The sequence below is a fragment of the Protopterus annectens genome, chromosome 13.part0 (assembly GCF_019279795.1).
Source record: "Protopterus annectens isolate FY-2018-M chromosome 13.part0, PAN1.0, whole genome shotgun sequence".
Lineage (NCBI taxonomy): Eukaryota > Metazoa > Chordata > Ceratodontiformes > Protopteridae > Protopterus > Protopterus annectens.
Genome location: NC_056747.1, coordinates 773,526,940 through 773,538,266, shown reverse-complemented (window position 1 = coordinate 773,538,266; position 11,327 = coordinate 773,526,940). Strand labels below are relative to the sequence as shown.

At 36.2% G+C, this 11,327-nt stretch overlaps 1 non-coding gene across 1 annotated transcript; it reads left to right on the top strand.

The window, feature by feature from the left end:
• Positions 1-6,127: 6,127 nt before the first annotated feature.
• On the top strand, positions 6,128-6,200 carry TRNAK-CUU. Its single transcript has one exon. It is a non-coding gene; the product is annotated as a tRNA-Lys (tRNA).
• The last annotated feature ends 5,127 nt before the right edge of the window (positions 6,201-11,327 follow it).

Genomic DNA, 11,327 nt, shown 5'->3' with positions numbered 1-11,327 from the left:
TGAAGCTTAGTTTAGATATTTTTCTTTATTTATTTGAGACTGTCCTGCAATGTTGTTTTAAATATTTCCTGTGGTTTTGAACTCTGATGTCACTGTGAATATATATTTAGTATTGTCTTGTTCTTTCATTATTTGTTATTAGATATATTTAAACCTTTCATTGTGGCTGATCTGTGTAGAGATATTTAAGTTTTGAGAGTACTTGCATATTTATTTGGTGACACTGTGTGGGGCCACTCCTAATAGCCTTACTCTTGGTCAAACTACCATTTGTGTTAATATTAATATTACACAGTAAGATTGGACACCCTTTGTTAAGGGCCTTAAAGCAGCTGATAAGGAGGTGACTGGTGGCAGTGGTAACTACCTTATAGTCTGGGCAGAAGGGGGCATAGCTAGTAAACCTGTACCAACCTTTCCCAGGTGTGTGTGTGTGTGTGTGTGTGTGTGTGTGTGTGTGTGTGTGTGTGTGTGTGTGGTGTGTGAATCAAACCCCAAAGAGTGTGTGTGTGTGTGTGTGTGTGTGTGTGTGTGTGTGTGTGTGTGTGTGTGTGTGTGTGTGTGTGTGTCAGCTACTTGGACAGGGACATGAAGCACTGGTTGGACAGAGAGAGTGCTAGTGGTCTCAGCTTGGTCACTCAGCTGAGATCTCAACTCTGTAGCTGTGCCAGTGGGGAGTCTTATTGGGGATCTGGAGAAAGGTAGGGAAACCACCCCCAGACTGACTGAGGTCTCTGTGTGCTCTTAAGAGAAATTGCACTTGATGCAGAGAGCTGCATTTGGTAATATAGTGCATATACTTGTAATCCTCCCAGTGTATGCTCCTCACTGATGATGATTACTGGTCCAATGGTGTGGCATCACACTGCTTTATGCTTTACTTATACAATGATTATTTGGATTTCATTTAAAACTTTTATTTTAAATTTTATAGCACAAACATTGATAGACATCTACTAAACAAAGCAATACAGTCTCACAATGAAAACATACTTAGCATTAAAATTTCTCTGACTTTGAAACTCACATTCGTTGAAATGGCATGGAAATCCAGATTCAAAGAAAATGCATCTGGCCAGTGTGGGTGGGAATAAAGTTTACCTTTGGGCTGTTTTCAACTCATAGGCCCCTTGCACACATATGTAGGACCATACAAACATACATGTGTTCCTTGATTCACCTTCCTGATTGCATTGAATTATATTCCTTGTATAATACAGTGCACTTGTTAGAGCGTGTTTTAAATTTATTGTTTTGAAATATTTTTCCAGTAAGCAATGAAACAAAATGCATAAACCAATAATGACAAAACTGCCCAATTCAGAACATTTCCATCATAAAAGTCTACCCAAACTTCTGTCATTACAATCCACCAATATCAGTAAATATTCACCATCTCTGCAGACGTAAAAGTCATCTAAATAATTCCACATTAAAGAGATCTGCAACTAATGAAGACATTCCTCCTAGCAAACAACTTTATATTTCATTGTTTCATCTACATATAAAGTGCCTGTTGCCCTTGAAGAATACACTGCCTATGTCACATTAAAGAAATGATAAGCTAGTAATATTGCAATAGACATTGGATGACAAACTGATAACAGGCTCATAGTTACTAGGTATCTCCTCCAAAGGAGATCATAGATACTCTGGATGTGAAAACTTTGTTCGCCTCTATCCCCAATGAAATTGGGTTGGATTTTGTTAGACTATTTTTGGTGAATAAAGGTATTCCTAATGATGACATACTAAGATACAGTCTGTTACTTGAACTCATTTTGAGGAATAATGTTTTCTCCTTCAGTAACAAGTATTTCCTACAGATAAAGGGTGTAGCGATGGGAACTTCTTGTGCCAATTCCTACACCAACTTGGTGATGGCCCAATGGGAGATGGAACATATTTTGAATAATTCACAATATACCAGAAACATCCCCTTTTACAAAAGATTCATGGATGATTTTTTTTTATTATGGGATGGATCTTTTATCAAATTTGAAGCCTTTTTAGGTGGTATTAATAAAACAACAGCTTTTCTTGAATTCTCAGCAAACATATCCCCTGATAGGATAGAATTGTTATATGTTTACATCAACAAAAAAGTGGAACCCTAGAAACTGAGATGTTTAGGAAGATATGCAGGAAAACAATCTTTTACATAGAGGCAGCTTGCATCCTTCTCATGTGTACATGAACATTATACAAGGACAGGGCCTCAGAGTCTCTAGGTTGACCACCTCAGATTATGTATGCAGTACTACATTGTTAAGATTAGAGAATAAGTTCTTAAGCAGAGAATACAAAGAGAAAGAAAGTAGTGTTTTAAGAGACGAGAAAGTAATAGACAGAAGGAACAAAGGCAGACCATTTTTTAAGAGAAGTTATGAAACTAATCTATCTCGTGATAAGTTAGGCAATGAAAGATCCCATGATGTTAGACTTACCATCCCATACTCTAGTAATAATAAGGCCATTCAAGAAGTAATAACTAGGAATTGGGGAGTCTTGACAGTGGATGAAGAAATCGCTAATATTACAGGAATTAAACCAAAATATGCATACAAAAATAAGATGTCCCTGAAAAGAATGCTTTGTTATGAGAGGGAGAATATTAACAGAGCTCAGTCCCAGAGAAAAGGAACTTTTCCTTGCAGAAACTGCAATCAATGTATGTACATGGCCAACAGCAATATTTTTACACATCCAGTGACACATAAGGTCTATACGTTTGATCATTATGCGGACTGTAGGATGTGTGATCTAGTATACTTAGCTTCTTGCACAAAGTGTTCTTCCTTTTATATAGGAAAGACTAACAGGATTCTGAGAGAGAGGGCTAGAGAACATTTGTATGCAATAAATAGGGAGGATAACACCAATGCATTAGCTCGTCATGTACTTAACAATGACCTTTCACATAAATTCTCCTTTCTAGTAGATGAACTAGTGAATAAGAGCATTAGATTAGGGAATTTTATGAACTATACTGAACAACTTGAGATTAAATGGATCATCAGACTACAAGCTGATAAAACCTGTGGACTGAATGATAGAATTTCCCTTAAACCTTTTTGGTTGCTAGACCTCTCAGATGTTAAAATATGGTTATGAAGTGTTTTGTCCATTAGTATGAATGTTTACCTTGCATATTTTGCACATTTCATTTTATGTTTACATGATGTTATTTGTGTGTTAGTTATTAGGGTTGTCAACATTTATTAACATACCAATGTTTTTATTTATATGTATAGTATTTTTAGAGGTTTATCTGTTTGAAAAGTGTTTGTTGTTGTTTGTGTTTATATGCAAATATTTTACTATATGTGATTTTATGACAATAGAAGCACAGATAATGTATACTCTTATGCAGAGGGTCTTTTAAATGTTTTGTCAGTGAGCCACCCTTTGAGGGTTAATTTTTTAATATGATTGGTAGTTAGTTATATTTAAACTCATGCTGTTACACTTGGAGTATGTCTGATGAAGCGTTCTTAGGTTTGAATGTGAAAGCGCTCACATTTTTACCTTCTTTACCAATAAAGTATTTTGTATCTGCACCTGAACCATGGAGCCTTCTCTCTACTTTGTTTTTATGGACTGCACAAATATCTGCTCCCCTCACAAGGCTCAAACATAGTTAAAGTTTTGAAACATGAGGAGAATAAATCTAAGATGACTTCTCTGCTAAATCTAGCAGAAGCATATCAGCATCAAGCAGGAATGGAAATCAAACCAGAAGTAGATAAAAATCAGGGAGCAACTGAATGTGCCAAAAAACAAAGGAAAGAATATAAGGTGAAAGGACCAGATGAGAAGGTAAGAAATGTGGAAAAAGCATAAACATAGTTACAAGTACAGAAAACTTCTGGAAGAACCTCATGATGCTCAGGACTGAATGCAGGATCGGTTAAGGAGAGGTGAATTTAAACCAAGAGATGAAAGGTTAATATTGGAGGCCCAAGATAGTGGGCTACATAGACGTTGATTTACAAAGTCCATTGAACCTGTGAGAGAAACAGACAAATGTAGGTTTTGCAAAACAGAATTGGAAACAGTTGCACACTTCATTGCTGGTTGTGACATACTAACGGCAACAGGACTGTATACTGAAAGGCATAATAATGTGGCAAGACGGTTGTACTGGAGACTGAGCAAACATTATGGTATTGAAGTGGCTGAAAAACACTGGAAACATGAGCCACAAAGCATCATAGAAAATGATGATGTCTACATCACATAGGATCACCTATTACCAACAGTTCAAAAGATAGATGCTAGAAAACCAGATGTAGTGGTCCATGAAAAGAAGACAACAGTAGCATTGATCATTGAAATCACCATACCCAGTGACTACAGTGTCTTGCGTACATTGAGACACAAAGTCATAAAATATCAGGATTTGCAGACAGAAATGAGATCAGTGTGGAAGAAAGATACCCAGACAGTTCCAATAGAAGCAGGAGCAATGGGTCTTATAAAAAAGAATCTGCAATCGTATTTAGATATGTTACCAATGGGTCTATATCACATAGTCGAAGTTTTATAACTTCGAACATGGAATGTTTGAACCATTCCGTTCGAAGTTACAAAACTTCGACTATTGATAAAAAAAAAAACAAGGAAGTAAAAACAAAATAAACTGTTGTGCCTCCCCACACCCCCTGATACTTAAGTATACCATCTCCGAGATTGCACCACATTTAAATGAATGGAAACATCCCCTTATGGAGATTTCTGTTTAAACGCACAGACTTGTACAAATTCGAACTTATGCTCTCGACCATATGGGGTTCGAACTTGTACAAGTTCGACTATGTGATAGTAACCTGTTACCAATACATGTAACCCCATACAAATTGGAGAAGGAGTCATTACTAGACACATTGCAGGTGCTGCGAAGAGCATTTCTGGCTGACATGAAAGATTGAAATAATACTAATTTCATTTTTTTATTTTATTTTATTTTATTGTACATTTGTTAACCGGGGGTGTCTGACTGAGCAGAAAAGGCTCTTTTTCAGCAGAGGCTCAGGGAGAAAAGCTCCTTATAGAAAAATTACAGATACATTTAGATATTTAGACATGATCAGTATACACGCAAATTACAATAGACATGTTTTTACAGTGGTATGCAGCACATCAACAGTTACAGTGGCGAGAACAAACAGAAAATATTAATTTAAAAATAAAGGTAATTACTAAATTTGTGGTGTACAGCTGAAATTTGGAACATAGGTAGAATACATACATAGTACACAGGTACAGTACATACATTGTGCATTAGCCAGTGTTTGCGAGTATTTCCTATATATATATATATATATATATATATATATATATATATATATATAGACTGTATTTTATATAGCATATACCGTGGAGAGATGTAGGTTAAAAAAATAAAAAAGACAGCTGGGTACAAAAGTTCCATCATAAAAAAGTGCCTAATCCTGATATGTGCACTGGTGCCAGGACTGGAAAACAAATGACAGCGTAGAATCCCCAAGACATGGAAACATTCCTTCCGGCTGAGGGGGAGGATGACCTCCCTGTTGTAGAAGGAAGTAGTAGCCCAAGAAAAAGCACAAAAACTGGCAGGCCAAAAAAGAGTCATAAAGATGATAGAGTAGACTATTGATGATATGGAAGAAATTATGTATTGTTATTATTATGAAAGAAGACCAGAATTTCCAGATAGAAGATATTCAAAAAGATTAAGAGAGAAATTAGAGGAAAGAAAAATACTTGCTCAGGAAAAACTGTCAAAAGCTTCAAATGCAAATTTGTGTTAATTTATACTGTAGATCCATGAAAAGCATTATATAGACCAAGAAACTTTGGGCTGTTTGGAAATAAAAGTAACAGAGGAAGTGTAAAACTATAAAGAACAAAACCTAGAGATTTTTGAAAGGTGTAAAAAAGAAACATGGACATGGGAAAGAGAAATCAGATACAGTGCAATATTTATGCAAAGAAGAAAGTCAAACTAATCAATATAAAAAAAAATCAGCTCCAAAGATATTTGAAGAGAAATATAAGCAAAGGCATCTAGATATGGAAAATTTTCACAATTCAAAAACTAAGATCACAAAGGGGGAATGCAGAACAGAAGATTAGTAAAGTAGCCCAGCTAGCTCAGTTGGTAGAGCATGAGACTCTTAATCTCAAGGTCATGGGTGTGAGCCCCATGTTGGGCGAGTCCCTGTATGCCTAGGCTTAAAAGGCCCCTGTGGTCATTAGCCTAGTAAACACCTATGAACCTATAAGAAGTTAAACAGGTGGCACCGGAAACATCTGAAGAAGAAGAAATATGGGCACAGGAAAGAAAAAGACATTTAATATGGTGCAATATTTATGCAAAGCAGAAAGCAAAGCTAATCAATACAAAAACGCAGCACCAAAGATATTTGAAGAGAAATACAGGCAAAGGCATCCAGATATGGAAAATTTCACAATATAAAAAATAAGAAATCAAAGGGGAAAGTAGAAAAGAGGATTAATAATAGAGAAATTAAAGAGACAGAAACTGAAGTTATAGATCACCTGCCATGTGAAGGATTTATTGTAGAAAATCCAACTCTGGTAATGTTACAGCATGAAGGAACAATGAGTCCCCAAATTAAGGAGAAACAGATGAAATGGGAAGCATCTGATCAGTTTCCACATGAAAGATATACTGGAGCCCTCAGTAGGAAACCAGTACAAAAGTTCAACTGGAGTTCCACAGTAAGGGAAGGAACACTTGCAATTCTGATGCAGTCAATGCTGTGGAGTGATAGGCCAGTGAGTTCCCAAAAGAAAGAGCAATGGATGATGCAGGATGCAACTGAAGAGAATTTGTCGCAGGAAGATGTTTTAGAACTTCTGTAGAATTCCTGCAGGAAACAGAGAACAAAGAATGTGCCCTCAGTTTAGAAGAAAATGTATTTATTTATTTATTTATTTATTTATTTATGCAGTTATTTATTTATTGACATTTGTTAAATGGGTTGGTCCAGATGGGCCAGGGGTCTGTTTTCAGTGGAGACTCGAGGAGAAAAGCTCCAGTTACAAAACAATTAAGGATTACATTAGTAACAAAAATAGAAAGTAACATAACCAAGTTTCACTCCAAAACATATTAGTACAAATTTGAATTAAATGTATTTAGATTACCCTAAGAGAATAGTCTCAAAGAAATAAGTAAATGAACTATTTTTTTATATATATGTACAAACAAGTTATATATAAGTGATCAAACAAGTTATATACAAGTGATCAGATTTCTTGCCTAGGCTTCCTAGGAAGGTATAGATGCTTTCAGGAGTTCAGAGAGAAGAAACACCATTGGATAAAGAAGAAAATTATGTAGGTTCTAAGCAGGGACATGATTTAGTATTGAGAAGATAATGTTTGAGTTCCTTTTTAAAATGTGCAGGGTGTATGATGAAGCATATGTGTAGAGGAAGTTTGTTCAAAGTGTGGGTTATTGAGCAGTTGTATTGTAGTTTGCCTATGTTCTTCTTTGGATGATCTACATTCAGAAGTTGTTGGTTAGAGGTGTGTAGGGTTCTAGAAGGGGTGTAGGTAGATAAAAAAGTAGAGAGAGCTGGACAGGATGAAGGTCTGTATAGAACGGAGTGTATAACCTGAAACTGAAAAAGTAGCAGTAGTTGAGGGAATTTGAGCCATTGTAATGAATTCAGGGCAAGGTAGTGATGGGAGTTGTAGGGGGAGTTTGTAATGAATCTTGCAATTTTGTGGTAAGTTTGTTGCAGTTTGTTCATGGTAGTAGCTTGTATATAGGTTAGTACTGGGGCTGCATAGAGAAGTGTGAGCAGGAGGAAGGACTGTGCTAAGGAGAGTCTAGCATTTGGAGTAAGAAATATTTTGTTGCGATAGAACAAGCCAAGTTTCTGGTGTGTTTTTTTTTATTCCTTGCAGTAAGTGTAAGTTAAATTTGAGTTTGTCATCATTAATGATGCCTAACAGTTTTGTGTGTGGTTCAGGTTTTATGATAGTGTTGTTGGAGGGTGTTATAGTAATGTAGATTTATGGTTGGAAAGTGAGCGGAGAAGAAAGAGCAAGAGCTTGGTCTTCTTGGGGTTAAGGATAAGAAGACTGTCAAATAGCCATTTCTCTGTGGATAGAAAGGAGTTTTGAGTAAGGGTGAGAAGGTCTGTTATACTACTGGAGATTGAGATGAGTGTAGAGTCATCTGCATATTGTATAAGAGAAGATTGTCTGCAAAAGGTGAAGAGTTCATTAGTAAAGATGTTGAATAAGAGGGGACCCAAGATAGAGCCTTGTGGAACACCAATTGGAACAGATATAAAGGGAGAGCATGAGGAGAGCCATTTGACAGATTGCCTCCTACCTGAGAGATATCTGGAGAGCCAGGCAAGGGGGGGAAGAAGATAGGTTGAGGTTAGATAATTTAGAAAGGAGTATTGAGTGAGAGACTGTATCAAAGGCTTTGGAAAGGTCAAGGAAAAGGCAGGATATTAGCTGATTGTTACCAAGGGCCTTGGCTATGGTATGAGTGAAAGAGAGGAGGGCAGTGGATATGCTGTGGTGGGGACAGAAACCATGCTGAGTGGGAATGAGAAGGTTGTGTTGGAGGAGGTGGTTGAGAAGTGAAATGATCTAAGATTCAAAGAAAAGAATTGCTTGATTTAATAAAGATGAATAAACATGTTAAGATAGATAAAAGAAATAGATCACAGAAAGTCGATAAGACCCAAAATGTTAGAAGTCTGATAAAACAAATGAATACAGTAATCAAGACTATTAACAGAACTTTGTGTGATATAACAGAAGTAAATAGGAGATGTTACTGTGCAGCTAAACTAATAATAGATTAAATCTTACTACAAAAATATAGAGCACTAAGGGAAAGGAAGGGAAGAAATAAAATGCCATCATGGAAACACTGAATACGGAAACTACAAAGCAATTAAGACGGGAAGTGTCACTGTTAGAAGAGTATAGAAGAGGGAACAGATCAACAAAAATTCTTAGAAAGATAGAAGTGATAAAAGCAGCACATCAGGGGGGACTAGACTCTATCATACACTATTACAGATAAACTAAAGATATCAGCACAGGCAGAAAACTTAGAAGATATACAGATAAATATAAAGTGCAAAATAAGCAATTCATTGATGACCCCCAAAAGTTTTATAGAGAATTGGGAAACAAAGAAAAAGGAATAGAAACACTATGAAAAAAGTAGAAATATACTCATTTTGGAGAAATATCTATGAAGACCCTGTTGAAGATAATAAATATGCTGAATGGATAGAAGAATAAAAGAAACAGTAAGGCATTCAAATGTACTAGATATGAAATGGGATGATGTTATGGCCAGAGAAACTGAAACAAAATTAAGAAAAGCTCCTAACTGGAAAACCTCAGGCCCATATGTAGTACCAAACTTCTGGCTAAAGGTATTAACATCTTTACGTGAAGATTTAGCCTTGAGTAAGAACTACTTACATGCACATCACAAACAGACATCAACCTGGTTAACAACAGGCAAAACTGATACACCTCCTTAAGAGTGAACCTGCAAGCTATCCTAAAAACTATAGACCAATAACTTGCTTTCCAATGATGTATAAATTATATATTGGAGTTGATGCAGACAGAGTTCATAGTCAGAAGAAAACCCAATCATGGCAATAGAACAAAAGGGTAACAAAAGAAAGTCATATGGAACAAATTATCATTTGTTGTTAAATAAAGTCATAACAGAGCATTGTAAAATGGGGAAGAATCTAAATATAGACTACCAATAAAGGAAAAAAGTAGTACTCCACACCATCAATAAACTTTTAATAAAATGACAACGCTTTCAGATACAAACTATCCTTCTTCAGTGTCTTACATAAAACAGCCATAAAAACAGCATTTTTAAATACCGTTCAAACACACCACATGACACAGCAGCCTATCAACAGCAACAATTAAGAGTAACAATTAGACTTTTAAAAGCATAGTAGCAATCACAAACATGTATATAGTACATAGTCACTTTTTCTTTACTTTTTGTTGTTTAAATTCAGAACCGATTTCAAAATAACTTGTTTATTGAGACCTGGGTATTTGTCCGCTTCCAGACAAATAATCCACTCATATTCTTTCAGATCCACACTATTTGTTAAACCTGCACGTCTAACACTTGGGTATACTACATGTATAGCTCTAAAGCTAAACTGATGTGTATCATCAGTTTCACTAATGTGCTTAGCCAAAGAGTATTCCTCTCCGAATCTCAGACCTGTGTTCTATTATCCTTTTAGCCTTCTAGTCGATTTCCCAGCATAGAAACCCAAGCATTTGTTACAAGTGGCAAGATATATAATAGATGGTGTATTACATGTTGCACTATAGCAAAAAACAAACTTTTTGCCATTCACAGGATGTCTAAACTCAGTAGACTGATTTATATTTGAGCAGCAGGAACAATTATAGCAGGGGAAGGTACCCTTTTTGTTAAAGACAGGTGCAGTGTTATTATTTAGAGAAAAATCTTTGTAGCATAATAACTTTTTTAGGTTACTGCAATTACGATAAGTAAACCTAGGTCTATCAGTAAGCCAGCTTTCATGGCCCGGTATAACCTTCAGGATATCCCATTTCCTGCTAATAACATTTTCTATTGTTTTACTAGCTCTACTATAAGTCATAAGATATCTTAAAGGCTGGGATAAGGTTATACCCAACCCATCAGAAACACTCTCAGTCTGGGTAGAGAAATAGAGTCTGGCTTTTGAGTTCCTTAGCTCTAAGACATCTCTTCTAGCCACTTGTATCTCCTCCATACCATAACCTCTTTCAATAAAAGACAAAATGATATAGACCCTTCTTTTTTTAAAGCTTCCCCCTGGCCTGTTCGCTATTGGTAAATGCTACCTGAACCTGGATATCCATGACACAATCTGTACAAGTTAGGTCTTTGCCCAGAATTCTGTCTTTTCTGATACAATCCAGAACTGGTTGGCTGAACTCCTCATGCTGCAGAAACTCAAGTTTTGCTCCCTTTCTAATCTGGAGCTCAGAATCACCAAATCTGCCCCTGGCAGATTCAAATTCCCCCATAAATATTACTCTGTTACTCTGATTCCACTCATTTTTTTCTCTTCTCAGTCTATCTTCCTCTGTTGTTGTGCCTGATGAATGATACACTGTAACAATCCACCAGCTCAACCCCCCTTTGCTCTAACATAAATACCAGGGCACTTATTAACCTGGGTTTTGACCCTGGATTTACCTTTGCCCCTAGCCCATTTCTGGTTTGGTATTCTTCCTATTTTCTGTACTCATATCTGATACTCTCCTTT